Here is a 14336-nt window from a genome sequence, read left to right as displayed (position 1 = left end):
CTACCTTTGCCAAAAACTAATCAGCTCATCTCTCTATCAATAGGAATCGAATGTTTTTTGAACCATTCAAATAGGTTGATCTGTGCGCCCGAAAACGTGACTGGAAATTTGTATCCATACATACATACACACACACATCCATTTTTTCTGCGGTATGCCAAAATGTTCAGAAACCTTCAAAATGTCGATAAATGCAAAAATCGATATTTTCGATTATTGTCGATAATTTCAATTTCGAATTTTGGACGATTAAATTAACTTACCCTACGGGAAGTTAATGATGTTTATTTTAATAATAGACTTGCTACTGGATAGGTATCTTATCAAAACTTTAACTCGATCATTTTCATAAATCACAAAAATTAAAAATACTGAATGTTTTCATTGTAAAAACAGTATGTATAGAATTCAATACAACTTTTTTTAAAAATTCATTGGATGATTCATCATTAATTTTATTAAACTTTTCTAGTATATCTTGCAACTACCTCAAACTTAGAAACAAAAACTAATATTTATATAATCCGTCATCACAATAATTAATAATTGGTTTCCCACTCTACATTGAATAAAAAATACGCTTATTGCATCGATATGATAAAATATTAATTTATTACCGAGACTGAAATTTTACCAATTTTCGGTACAACAGGTTGCCGAGTTCTGAGTTATTACTTAACGATAACATTCGCAAACGTAGGCGAAGATTGATGGTACGGTACGGTTTGGGAGGAATGCAATATGTAAACGAAATTTATGAGAACTGTTAAAAAGGGTGTAAGACGTCAATATTTAACAGTTGACAGAAAGATAATTAAGTTAATTTTAAGAAAGTAATTTAAAATCGAAAAACCGTAAAACCAAATTAACCGCGAGTTACTTCATGTCAGAGATTGATGTAAGGTAAACTTTACGCGGTAATTGAATTTTCATTTCAGCATATCACATTTATCAATTATGGGCAAAAAATAATGGTAACAGTTATAGTAACATTACCAAAATTATTTTATTAACTTTCCGTAGGGTAAGTTATAGTAATCGAAAAAAAATCGAAACAAAATTTTTTATATATGATTACGTTTCAAAGGTTTCTGAGCATTTTGGAGATTCAATATTCTTCTCTAAAACAGTCACGCAGCGCGATTGCTTTTAAAAAAGTTCAAAAATTTCAAAATGGAAAAAAAATTCAAATTTTTCACAAAAGTTTTTTTTTTCAAAAATTCTCAAAAATCTAATTTTTCCAAAGTTTTAAAACAATTTTAAAGCGTTTTTAAATATTTAATTTTTGGTATGGGAAGTTCTAGCTACTTGCCTTAAAGCACAATTCCATGCACTACTAATTCATTTTTAATTGCAATTTTGAAATCAAAATCAAAATTATAATGACCTTGTGAAAGGTTTCCTAACCAGCGCAATGTCTTTTATATTGTGCAGATATCTATTGCATTAGCATTTTCCCTTTTCAGTACAACCCTTTTTAAGGGTGACCCTTATATTGATAAATAACTAGGATCTTAGACAATGTTCTGAACATGCATACATTGGGTACAACAAAAATTGAGTAAACACATAATGAAACAGATGCACAGTAGATAATAAATAATATTGTAAAATAAATTTACTGAAATTGATAACAAGTTCATACGATAATGTATATCAAAAAATGTAATAAATTTATAAACGTTATTTTATTAACAATAATATCAAATAAATAATTTGGAAATATGTCTGTACATTTATCGTGATAAAAATTTACCGCGTTAATTTTAAGTTTAATATTTTTTTCATTTACAGCATGAAATACGAAGGTGTATGATACAAAGCCAAAAGTATCATAGAATCTTAAAGTTTATTAACATAATCCGATCTCATGTGACATTTACTGTCGTTAGAGAAGAAATTGTTGCGGCATCAAAAACTGTATTGGAATTGTGGAATTATTTTATTCGAGTGGGTTTTGCTTTAAAATATATATGTATCGTACAGGGCAAACGGAGAGCTTTGCGATTATCATACACTTATAAAATTATGAAATGTCTCTGTATATATATATATATATATATATATATATATATATATATTTACTAAACAATAATATTCAAAAACATTCCCTAATAAGTGATACAAAAAATATTGACAAAAGAAATAATATTAACTTTTTCTTTAATACATCTATTTTTATTTTCTATTAATTTATTAAAAATATATATAAAATATTGAAATTTGCTACGAAATTTATATATATATATATATATATATAGTGAAAATATTTGTAAAAAAGTTAGGAAATACTTAGAAAAGGAAACACGTATCTACTATCAAAATTACTTCTTTATTCGCACAAGGCTAAAATCAGAATAATAAGAATAATTCCTAAAAACGGATATAAAATGTAACATGGAATATTTTAACAGTGGTACCAATATATAGAACATAAAAAATATTCACTTAAAACACAGTAATCATAATAGATGGCGCTATTAATAGTATGAATATTCAATATCCTGGGCGCGCGAAAAGAATGATAATATCTTAAATGTCAAGTTATAGAATGTCATAAGATGTTATTATATATATAATAAGTGTTAACATAGTGACATGGACCCTTTTATAATGTTTTATCATTGTACAGATATTTTGTAAAATAAATAAATAAATTTATTAATGAATAAATTAACATGCTCAATTTTACTGTGACAAAAATCATCTTAAACATTTACAACTTTCAGAAAGGAGATTGAAATTTAAACTATATATGGTGATCTTTAAGCTCCGCATTCTATAAGCTACATCCGCGTCGTTTAAGCTATATCACAGATTTTCAAGTTATATTTAAGTTTTTTACTCTATGATAGAGATTTTTAAACTATATTCGAGCTTTTCAAGCTATATCTGATATCTTTGAGCTATTATATCCGATGTAATAAATAAATCAATAAATCAATAAACTAACATGCTTAATTCACACGATTGTACAATTTATGCACTAATTCTATTTCATTTCCTTTATAAAAATTGCTGTTATTTTCCATAAATTCATAATAGCTGTTAAAAAAACAAAATTTAAATACGGTATTATTTTGAAAACCAAACGTCATCACACTAAATCGATTGTATCGCAATTTTTTATGACATAATTTATTACCAAAAATAAATATGAAATAGTAAGTTGAAAAGTGTCGAACTCCACTAATCTAGTAAGTAAAAACTAAAAATATTATTTCGCTTGACAGACCAAAAATGTGGTATATATTCGCAAATACTAATAAACAAGGGAGGCAAATCGAATCATTGACATGTGGTGCTTTCACACCATGGACCTGCCTTCAGCAAAAGCGCTAATTAGTAAATTAATTCATATGGCAAATAATAAAAATACATTTACTTTTGCTAAAAATTTCATATAACATGCGGCAAATGTGTCGTATTAAAGAAATGCTATTATTAAACCTATACCTATATAATTATATATGACCTTATAAACAATTAACCCAGCCAATAATAAATAATGCGAACAGTTTAATTCGTGCATTAACATTTTTATACGATACTGCATTACGGATCATATTGGGTCTCACCTTCGCCTTTCAAAATTTATAAGCGTACATACAGTGTACACATATAAAATAAAAGTATTCGGAACTGCATTTCATAAACGTTCCCTTGTGATACAGTTTACTTTCGATTGCCGTGTTCCTCATTTTAGAGGTCGATGTGGTGTTATTAATCTGTTACGATCAATAAATATAAAATACTGACAATGGCATTAAAAGCAATGTACATATTAAAATTTGGCCCATTTTTATAAAATCGAGAACAAAGCAAAAAATATTGTTTTACTCATACAAAATAATAATACATATTAGTACTTAGTAATCTTAGTATGATAATATTTTTATGTTTTTTGGATAATTTTAGTTTAAATTAAACTTAGATAAGAAGTTTACTTTTTTGAACTTTCCGTAGGGTAAGTTAAAATAAACGCAAAAAAATCGAAAATGAATTTTTTTATGAATCAAAGTCTTCTGAACACTTTAGTATACACGAATCAATCGATTTGAATGATTCAAAAAAAAAATCGATTCCTACTTATGGGGAGACGTGCAGATTACTTTTTCGCCAAGGCAAGTTCAGCGATCTCGGAGATCCAATGAAACGATTTGGCGGTCAAAAATGATCATGTGACATGTGTAAATTATCAGATATTTTATAGAGATTTTAAAAATAAGTACAAATTTAGTTTACATTTTTGTGGGTTTTGGACCACCGTTTATTATGTTATACTGCGACGTGGCGCTTACGCGCTTTGATATTTGTCGCTAAAACAGCTACGCAGTGCAATTGCTTTGAAAAAATACTAAATCCTCATCCTAAAAAAAGTAAAAATATAAAGACAAAATTCAAATTTTTTAAGAAGAATTTTTTTCAAAATTTCAGAAATCTAATATTTTCTTAAAGTTTTCAAAAAAAGAAAAAAAAATTATTCGCCGCGAATCCATTGACCATTAGTGTTATTTTTATTTCTACTCATGTAGTTTATAAACTTTAACGTTCTACTAACCATGCCATATAAGGATACATTTTCCTGCAGACCGTGTGGCCTAATGGATAAGGCGTCGGACTTCGGATCCGAAGATTGCAGGTTCGAGTCCTGTCACGGTCGAATATAATTTTTTTTATTTACATACATATTATATTTTAATATTCTTTATAAATAATATAATTTTTGTTTTCAAATTTTTTATCTAAAAAAGTTATGTTTTGATTTTTGTATATCGTTTTACATATTTCTATAAATACTCGTACCTAATACTCCTACTACTTTATATTATATATTTTACTACTACTACATTTTATTATATATTTTAGATTTTTCTACTATTATTTATTGTATGTTATATTTGTTTTAATTTTTGTTTAAAAAAACACTGATAATGGGATAATAATGATGCTTTAGATAGGATTTTACGTCGGATTTTACATATAATTTTACATATGATTTTATGTCGAAACTGGTATAATAATGATGCTTTAAAATTGTTACCCATTTCTCTACCTAAAAATATTTAAATTTGTTTTTATTTTAAATAGGTATATATAAATATTACAAAATGACTAAAGACTATAATATGACGAAAACATAACTAATATTTTATATTTTATTAAAGTAATAATGTTTAATTTCATTAAATTAAATTATAACTTTATTCAAAACCGCTATTCTAATTTACTCAGAATTTGGCTATAATATGTTAACCTAATATAGTAAACCAATCTATCTCATATCATTTAAACTTTGTTTTTCAGCAAATAGAACATCTGAATTCCTTATTCTACAAACTTATCTCATAATAAGATTTTCATGTATATGGAATTTTTCTGAAATACGAAATGTATTCTTGTATTCAAATTAGTTCGTTACTTCATTATTAACCTCACTGTCAATATTTTTGTAAAAGCTTTCACGATGAGTGCATGTTTTCTTTTTGCTGATCCGATTGGCAACAGAGTTATACGACCGAAATGTTCTGACAGCCATAACCCACATCATACATCGTAAACTTTTCAAACAATTTAAGCTCGTATATCATTATTCATTATCTGAACGTCTTCATATATAAAGTAATCAGTAACTCGAATAAAATCATGCAAATAAAATTCAGCATAATAGGACTGTGAAATTATCTGCAAAATAATATTTCAATATGTGTTGGCATTGGATTTTATTAAATTTTTTTTTTTAAATTTACTGAAATATTTATGAATATTTTGGAATGCTTTAAATCTCAATTTTCAATTGCAATGTATACATATAATATGTTAATATAAAAGCTTCGATTAGTTTTACGAAATCAAGCAGAATAGATCGGCAATAGAGTTGGCAGCTTTATTGAGCTTTTGCAAAAGCTTTCGCCGTCAGAATCGCTTAAATTTAGTTATTGAGCACGCTGACATTGTTCTTGAAGAGCTTTATGGATGCATCGCGAACATATATATATATGGACGACCGTTATGCATAACGCCTTTTGAATACCGTTGGCGAAACAGTACTATCAATGGCATCATCATTATTATTAAGACATTCGGTACTACAGGTACGAAATCGAATTGACAGCAACATATTGGCCACTTATGGTAAGATTATAATTAAAACTAATAATGTAGAGCACTATGCATTGAACCCAATTAAAAGTAATATAAAAGCTTATTAAACTATTACTAGATAAATACAATTTATAAACAAATTAAGATATATAATATAATACACGCCAAGTCTTTCAAAACAAAGCAAGCGTAAAAAATTGTTTTTTCGATATGCATATATCGAATTCTTTAGTTCCATTTTTGTACATTGTTATCAAAAATACATTATCTTTGCAAATTTTCAACATGTATAGAACGCACGTATACATTAATTTGTACTATCAATGAAGTATCTTAACCCTTTCTACTCGGATGCCGCGTAAATCTCGCATTTCGCGAGTGGAAATAATCAAACTATTCTGGAACGTAAATATATTAATGCGCACCACGACTGAAATTTAATAAATCATTTAATAGAACATTGTCCATGAATAAAGTTCTAGTAATTATTGTAGTTAGAAAGATTACACGTGATGAGAAATAGATCACATTTAGTTTCCAGTATGCCGTGGAATTGAAACTAACATCAGCATTTTATACTAGAACAAACTTACTGGAAAGATTTTCCCATTTTATTTGACTAAGTATTTTTAGTTAAATTATACTTAATAAAATATAAAACAGATAGTGTGTTGTAGGCTATGGAGCCAAAAACATCATTCAAAATGTAGTTTTTTAAACATTTTCTAAAAATTATTTAATAATCTATTGCGAACGCCAAAGAATTTCTGAATATTTCATGTAAATTTCATGTAATACAAATAAATCGAAGTTATTGTGAAAATTGTGTTTAATTATGACATAAATCCCTACAACCAGTAACAAAAATCATTCTGGCAATATTCATATAAATTATTATTTTAAATTTATTTGCAATTTCGATTACTTTTGTGTAGAAAGTTGATTATATTTATATACAATATTAAAGAAAATTATTATAAAATGAATGCATTGGAATAATAATAAAACGCGTTATACAATTTTATTATATTATTTATTTAGTATTTAGTGTGAATACTAGTGTTTCGTATTACTATAGTTTAAATTGTTATAATGAAACGTATCACATATTTTTCTTTGTCTAGATATAAAATTTATGAGATAAATTCTCTAATATCTTATAATTTATTAGAGTATAAATTGACAATAGCATTTGTTGGTGCAATAAATATAATGAAATATGTTTATTATTGCTAACAAAATCGATGAAAGCGATTAAGTTCACTGAATACCAAAGCCCATAATGAAATTTAATCTCAAAGAAAGCTTTTTAGTATGTACTGTGTAAAAAATTATGTACTCTTAATACTTAACTCGGTGGAGTTAAAAGAGTCTGTTTATTCAACTATTAAAAGGAATAGACATTCGTACGTAATTTTTGGAGAATATTTTTTAATCGCCAATCTGATGAATACCCTTGGCTAAACAGTTCTATCAAAGGCTTCAATTTTACAAATAAAACGAAACGTATATTAAAATTTATAGAAATTTTTTATTGAGAAATAGTACTATTGGTAATCGATGAAAGAAATATTTTAATATTATAAGCAACACAACACGCATTTCGTAAGATGATTTAGTAAAAATAGAGCATAAAATCAAAATATAGTTTGATAAGATAATTATAACCAACACATATAATAATAATCGTATATTAAATAATATTAAACTTGTGTTAGTCAATTTAAAACACTATATAATAATAAAACATTATCAAAAAAAAAAATGATTTGATTTGAAAATTTCTTAACTATTGTTGTCTGTATAAATTTAAAGTCTAATCAACCAATTTTATTAGAACTAAATAAAATGCATTTATAGTATCTAAGTTTTTTAAAATTAAATTTAAGGCACAAAAATGAATCAATTATATTCTATATATTTTCCGAAGATTGGTAATCAAGTCAGACAAGGCAGAAAACGGAAACTTTAGAAAGTTTTGAACATTTCACTCTCCCGGTATATCCTTTTCCTAGTACAAAAATGTATACTATTATAATTTATTACTAAGTGTTCAACAGATTTTATTAAATTTAATTAGTAAGAGAAGACATTGAAAGCTACCCGGGTAAATTATCTAGAGAAGAAATATTATTAAGTGGCGTGGAATCGGAAGTGCAGTCGGCATTGGAGATATTTTTTGATGTCTTCAATAATGAACCTAGATCGTAAATTTTAAGACAAATGTATCCGTTCATATCTAGATGTTAATTATAATCTTAGCGTTATTACTTGGTGCTGGAGATAGATTTTTTATGTTTTAATTGAAATGAATTTTATATAAGATTGTTTATTACAGATAAATGACTCTTAATCGAGCATCAATACAGTTAAATTAGTTTTTTAGAGATTTTTGATGCTTGTTTTTGAAAAATGTTTTGCTATACAAATATTGTTTATCAGATACACTGTCTGCATGATCTGTGTAATAAGAGTATTTAGAAAAAAACATTATCCGTTTATATTTAATTTATATGTAGCAGCATTACCAAAATTTTGTAATCAAATGAATTTGGATAGAAAATCAAATCAAAACAATTGGACAAAAAAATTAATTTGCCTAAGCACGTGCCACAAAGTAATTTTCTAAAATTGTTTACATATTTGATTTCCACAAAAAAACAACTATTAAATTGAAAATAAGTATTATATATTTTATTAATTTTAAATTGAATAGTATGCTCTACGTCTGTTTTAAATTTAAAACGCATATAAATTCAAATATTTTTAATAATTTATGCAGTCTCGTACAGACAAAACTTAATGAGTAGTCAAACAATTTAAAAATATAAATAAAACTGGAATTCATGATCACTTAATTATTAGTAATCATTATTTAACATTTAATTAAAATGATAAATCATATAAAAATGGACCTTTTCATTGTAAGTCTTAAATTATTTTCTACACTATTATTTTATCTTATATAAAATATTGTTGAAGTTATTGAAAATGTTTAGAATTGTATCTGCTAGTTGTTAATCGTAATAAATAATTTATCAGTTATTTTAGAAGACGTAAATCTTTCTTAGAACATACAATTATACTTTTACTTTAATAAGTATATTTCAATATACTTATTGAAAATTAATTTCATTAAATTTGGATTGTACAAAATTATATTTTCCGTAACGATATGCCTAATAAAAATTGTAATTTGTGGTTATTATTATTATTATTATTATTATTATCATTATTATTGCTCGTAGTACTCAATATTACGAAAAATATTGGATAATTAGATAATTGTGACAAATTATATTAGTAAAACTCTTAAGTACCTTTGGGTCGTACTTTTTGCATAACTATATTTTTATTTTTATATATTCGAGGCCAGTTAATAAATAACTATATTTATATTTAATTTTGAGTAATCTATCTTACGTAAACTATCTTTGAACCTATTATTACTTATATCATGTATTTTATATCAAATACTATAAATTTAATCTATCTATATACTATAACCTAATTATCTATCTATATTCCATTTACAATGCAATTTATTAATGATTACATTAAAGAAGTGTTGGGATATTTTGTTAAAAAAGTATATTTTGGAACTATATTACTGGTTTATTTAAAGCGAAAAGTTTTTTTTTTATAATGATACTCATAGTATCAGTAAACAGTAAATTCTCAAAGTTAATTTTGAAGAAAAAACTGTAAGTATAGAACTCATTTGTAATTAGAATAAAACTAAAATGCAAGACTAAACAGATAAAAAAAATCTAATATAACTAAAACAAATTTTTAAAGAGAAAGGGAATACAAGAAAAAAACGTTTTCACAACTGGCATTATCATCCAATCAGTTCATTTCTTGTTAACTTTGTTTGAAAAATTATGTTTTTTTATTTATTGTTATATTATATTCATAAGCTTTGTTTAAATAATTTTGTTGTATTACGTTACATATTTCTGCCAATAAAAGTAATTATAAACCATTCTGGTGTTTATTCGTATTGTTTTTTAACCAATTTTTATGCCTGTGGCATTATTGCTCATCAAAAAAAGTGTTACAACCGCACCCAGTCTTCCATAATGTATAATCTATTTTTATTAATATATTTGTTTATATTCATCAGTATATTTATTTACTTGGGAAGTTAAATACTGTGCGAGACAATGAATAAACTACAGGTGTTTGCACCAAATTTTGATATTAATTTGTATCTTATTTATGTTCACAGTGTTATAGTTTTCCAAGGCGTATCAACCGTGAAGAAACATCGGAACAAATAAAAACTTCACGGTGCGACGAATCAAAAAGTGCAACTTTCACACACAAAGTTCCTGCGAGTCATAAATTAGCAATATACGGCAAGACGGTACGTAATCGGTTTATATAGAGCGACAGGTATACAGGTAACATTTCGGCGAATGCACATACGCACACAGTGCGTTCCCAAAATAAGTCGGGGACTGGTCAAAATTTGGATGCATTTTATTTGGAAACAATTTTTTAAAATTTTTTTTTATTAGAACCTTACGTCCTATGAGCTGTTGGGCTGAAACTACTCCTTACTTCTTATTTTTTAGATGGTAACCCAGTGGTTAAACCATCCATATTTGATGATTTTTGTTATTAGAATTAATCTAATAGGGCTGACTTTTTATTGGTGCAGCAATGCCGGGCAAGGGCTATTTTCACTTGGAAGCATATTGCTATCTATATTATATGGTTCTAAAAAAAGTTCATTATACGTATACCTATTCGATTCGAATGTGTTTTTCTTTAATTAAACATGTAATTGCACATATAAAACTGGAGTTTAGAGCATAAGCAAGATGCAATTCACAGCATCAAATGTTATCTATTACTGTAATATTCTAAAATTAAGACTTTGTTTCAAAATATCTGTAAATTTAATTTCTTGTGTATTATATTTTCTTTTCCCTTTCTCTTTCGTATTTTGTTTTAGTTAATATAGAATTTTCTTTTCTGTTTAATCTACACCCGAGAAGAACCAGAAATACATGTCACAACCGTACCCACAAACTTTGTCACAACCGTACCTAACGCACACTTTTGAAAACAAATCATCATTATGACTTACTATCTGGAATTTTTTTTTACTATATTTTTGCAACACATTTTCATGCTTAGGCTATAATTATTATATACTTGACACAGCAATATTTGTGATTATTATATATTTAGAGGCTGATACAGCAAAGTTTGAGAAAGTGCGATTAGTTTTACGCAAATTTTAGTATTTTGCGTTAGAAATTTTGACTCTTTTTTCAAGCTTTCAATAATTCTATGAATGAGCATAATATGAATAAAGTTTAAGCCAGAGACTGAAATTTTTATAATATTGATCTGGCTATTTTGATGCCAATTGCATCACATTCTAGAAGACTGCCGTCGAAGCAATTAATCGATACAAATCGTCAATTAAAAGAATGAGATAGATCAGAAGGTAAATTTTGAATATAAGTTATGTAATAAAATAAATCTACTTCCTCAAAAACGCAACTTTTACTTCAAAGCTCCTTCAAGTCATTCATTTATAAAATTCTAAATTACAGCACGTCTTATCGCAGCTTCCTGTAATATATCACTAAATTATACAAAATTTGTGTAGGGATAGGGTTCCAATCCTGATTTAATTTTAAGAATTGGTTTTATGAAATATTATTATTATAATTACAACATTTGAAAATCTTGACTTTTGATCAGATATTTTTTTCAAAGCTTCTTCAAGCCACATTTACTTATAAAATTGAAAATTACATCACATTTATCTCAACTTCCTTATATATATATGACTAATTTAAATAAAATTTGTGTCGAAATAGTAATTCAAATCTGAATCAATTTCAAATATTGAATTCATAATATGCTATAATTGAAACTTTATTAAAAAACTAATTGTAAAAGGTATTTTCCCTCAAGGCGTTTAGCATGAACTTCCCAATATGTGTGAATAATTTACTTAATCAATAAGAAATCAATATATTAATTTATAAGTGATTTACAAGTATATCGCGTTGATCTAAGAACTTGTAATATTAAAAACTATTCCAGGTTATTAAATTTTGTATGGTTTCATCAAATCGCTCTTTTTTGGCTCTTACATACAAACTTTTACCAATTTAGGTAAAAAGGATTCAATATGTTATGAAACGCCGAAAAACATAAAATAAGTAATTTTATGGATTTTAACATTTTTTTGGGATGTGCAAGTGAAGTTTAGCAGACGAAGATGAGAACAACAATAATAAAATCCATTGGATACTAAATCCCAAACCCAATAGCAGTTTGTTATTCTTATTCTTTAAAAATACACTGTAATTCTTAAAGTTTTGTAATATAACTTGTTATATTTAAGACAAAATAGGGTCAAAAAATTAGGAAGCTCAAGTAAAAAGGTAAAATCGTGGAAAAACACTTTAATTTTAAAATGACATAATACTTATTAATTTGTCAATTAAGAAAGTCATTTCGCAATGGAATGCACCGACTATGTACACTTTTCTTTAATCTTCTCGAATATTTCAATGTAAAACGAAAAGCATGATCAGATCTCGTCGGTGTGGCGAATTTCGTCAAAAGTTACTTTTCATATTCGTGACGTAATCGGGTCACGTTTGATCGACTCATAATAATCGGGTTGATCCGTTCGTTTGGTCAAAAGTGAATAATGCAATTTCACCTGATACACATTATATATATATATACATATATATATATATATATGTATATATATATATATATTGTATATATATATATATTGTATATATAGGTAATCAATCGAGATTGACTTTGCTGAGTGATTCTTTTTTAATTTGTTATGGCGCTGTCAAAATTTTAATGGAAATGATTTTTAAAATTTCTTTTCGGCATTATTACAGCATGTAAGTCACATAATATATTCATACATATATATATATATATATATATATATATATATGTATCCATTTGTATGTTTCCATTTTTCAGTTCCAACAAAGGAAAGAAAAAACCGTCGAAAAATGCCCGAATTTGAAGCTTTGAAAAGGCTGCTCTATAAAGAAGGCCTAATTGTATATTTCGGTGATTTTATTTTTAATAAAGTTTTTCACTGGTTCAGATAAATTAATCGTATAATCTTCGATTGCAATACGACAATAGTATTCCTTCAATTGTGACGACGTAAGTTTTTACAATAATGAGTGTTACTGAAAGTGTTAACTATATACATTTCGAACATATTATGCTCTGTTACATAAATAAGTGTGAAATATAAAGTTTTAATAAAATGAGTAATTTTATGAAATATGGTAAGAATTAATAAATGATTAAATCGAAGCTAAATTATTCCATAAATGTGTATGTTGGCATAAAAAATATGAGTAGGTACTTAAGATTTCTCATGTAACAATTGGGCTATATGTTGAAAGATGGCATCCTGACAACAAGACGTTAGCAAAGTGCATAATGATGGTAAATATACAGTTTTTTCTATATTTATAAGGTTATAGATTAATAATTTATAAGGTATAAGACTATATCAATATATGAAGATTGTTTAGAAATTGATTTTAGCACATGTTTAACTATCAGCCTGATTGAAAGAACACTTCGGGAGCTTTCGTAAACTTTGTTAATATTTTGTACTCTTGTAATAATATTTAAGTATTTTAATCATTTGTACAAGCATATATTTTATGTACAATTATTTGACAAGGAGAATCCTACAGTTTTGGATTTCTAGGATTTTGATGAAACTGGACTGATGATAAATTTGGTGCCCAATGTGATCACCGTGAAATATTAGTAGCTTATGAAAAGAAATTAGCAGCAATAATTTAAAAAATTATTTAAAGTTTGCACTGAAGTTTGCTAAAGCAAACAAATATCAGGTATGAAATGAAAAATCGTAGTAACATATTCTAAATTAAGCTCCTCCCTATGATGAATTTATACTAAATATATGATTCAAATAACGCGCAAGCAAAATTAAGTTAGTTATATATTAACAGGTCTATTCGCTATTTCTACCCCGGAACTATGACTATATAAATTGTTGACACGTATAATATATATATATATATATATATATATATATATATATAATATATATATATATATATATATATATATCCATATATGTATTATCCAAACCAATAAACAATCGTCCAACTGTCCTTAGCAAAAATGCTGGAGGTTATATAAGAACACATTTGAATACATTATCTTTATTA

The 14336-nt window shown here is 26.2% G+C and overlaps 1 protein-coding gene and 1 non-coding gene across 2 annotated transcripts in view; one reads left to right on the top strand and one right to left on the bottom strand.

Annotated features, from left to right (window-relative positions):
• The window catches only part of LOC113376531 (protein grainyhead), a 461786-nt gene that overhangs the window by 289597 nt on the left and 157853 nt on the right, over nucleotides 1-14336 (bottom strand). The gene's annotated exons all lie outside the window — the stretch shown is intronic.
• Trnar-ucg lies at nucleotides 4591-4663 on the top strand. The gene has a single exon. It is a non-coding gene; the product is annotated as a tRNA-Arg (tRNA).

Source organism: Ctenocephalides felis, unplaced genomic scaffold (genome assembly GCF_003426905.1).
Source record: "Ctenocephalides felis isolate EL2017-DRISC unplaced genomic scaffold, ASM342690v1 CF-g0.4_SCAFFOLD_01886, whole genome shotgun sequence".
NCBI classification, from domain to species: Eukaryota; Metazoa; Arthropoda; class Insecta; order Siphonaptera; family Pulicidae; genus Ctenocephalides; species Ctenocephalides felis.
This window is presented reverse-complemented; position numbering and strand designations above follow the sequence as displayed.